Source organism: Taurulus bubalis (assembly GCF_910589615.1).
Source record: "Taurulus bubalis genome assembly, chromosome: 14".
NCBI classification, from domain to species: domain Eukaryota; kingdom Metazoa; phylum Chordata; class Actinopteri; order Perciformes; family Cottidae; genus Taurulus; species Taurulus bubalis.
Genome location: NC_136602.1, coordinates 25,942,441 through 25,944,359, shown reverse-complemented (window position 1 = coordinate 25,944,359; position 1,919 = coordinate 25,942,441).

Below are 1,919 nucleotides of genomic sequence, written 5' to 3'. Positions count from 1 at the left end.
CCAGTGGGATGAGACATTACAGACATCCTCTGTAGTTCATTCCCATTATAATATGCCAAGTAGGGGAAGGAAGTATTTTCCAGTTGCGTATATACCTGAGAGGTGACGATATTAGTCCTGGGATCTGGTCTGATTTTTATAAATATAAATTATACTGAGTCCTCTGGGTGAAAGTCTGTGTTTGTCCAGCCTGTACAAACTCTTTATGATATGCAAGTTGTTTTTACTGTCAGTGGAAAGCTTGGTGTGTCGGTATCAATCGGCGAGGGCCTCTGATGGAGCGTCGGTCTTTAGCTGTGGATTTATATTTTTGAGAACAAATTTTGCCCTTACATTCTAGAAAAGCGCGCAGTTGCCGTCAAGCAAAGTTTCGGGGATCTTTTGGCCGAATTGCGCAACGGCTTTTGTAAACAGCTTGTTTTGTGTTAGGCTTTCCAAAATCGGTCCATTAAGCTCCGGTCATTTATTTGAACCCTACATTTGTGTACTGAACGTTCTTAAACTGATCTTTACTCCCTGAGAACCCTCTGGAAGTCCTCTCAAGGAGCCCTGCCGGTTTCTGGTCTTCACTATGGAAACGTCTGTCACAGAGACAAAAAAAGACATACATGGGTTTAGAGCGTACTTTCCAGGACAAGGTCGAGGGTTAGAAGCTATCATAACTCCTGGGTGAGTGTGTTTCTGCAGCTTCCTGGGGCCGGTCGGAAGCTCTTGACTGCTTGCCTCTCAGGCCTGTCACGCTCACAGATATTTATGAGCTGGAAAGCACAGAGTTCACACACTCAGCTAGCCAAAGTGATGCTGGTCTGTAAATACATAATAGGGCAAAATGCGGTGTGGCCCCTAACTCTGCTGCTTAGGGCCCAACATGCAGCATTTACCTGGGCTGAATGTGTGAGATGGCTTAAAGGAAAACCAGCGGTCAACAGATCACTGACAGCTAACATCTGGTTTGGTACATATTGTTTGTGACTTTTCAAAGATCCCATTCTCTATGTACCGTTTTGGTCGCTGTCATTCAATGTGTTTGTCTTCAGCTTTTACTGAAGAGAATAAGGTGAAGCCCTGGACCCAAAACTAGCAGATACCAGCCGCTGCACAGCAGGCTGAACACAAGGTTGGCTTAAAAAAAGTATCTTGCTTGTATCTTCAGTTGGTTTTACGTAAAAAATAAATAAATATATATATATATATATATATATATATATACCTTTCCTATTATCAGGCCTATTTACTGTACATCAGCATGTTATGCTGTAAAAAATACGCAAAGCCTTCAATATATTTTTCATATATCCTAATTGCACACTTGCTATAATAAATGTTTACTTTGTTAAAGGGTAGCACAATAGTGAGAAGAGGTTCACAAAAAGTTCTGAGTTTGTTTCCGCAAAGCAGTGAATGATATTTAGATAAAATATGAAAATAAATAATAATTCTTGAATCAGCACTCAGAGCACAGGTACCACTGCATAATCATTTTTGAATCAGCACTCCACATTAAAGCTGCTATCTTCATGGCACGTATACAGAATTAATGCTGAAGAGAGTTTGTAGGCCGAAAATACAAAATATTAATGGTGGCTAAAAAAGCTCAGCAGAGCTGCAAAGTTCACTTTTTCAAAACTCAGTCAAGTCAATGTGGATTAAACTGTGATCACTTTTCTCACCTTGACATTTAATGAACACATCTTTCAAAACGCATGAACTGTTGTTCTCACTCAACCACCAGCAAACTCTGTGTTTACGCTCCACTTTGCACAGACTATTGAAACAACTGTTATACGAACGTTGGAAAGCTCAGGTTGCCTCATCCAGGCTCGTACTCATACCTCTGAAGAGTAATGCCCTGGAATGTTTGAGCAACCAACATAATCGTGAACTTGGACATTATGGGATGCCGCTCAGGAAGTCAGGTG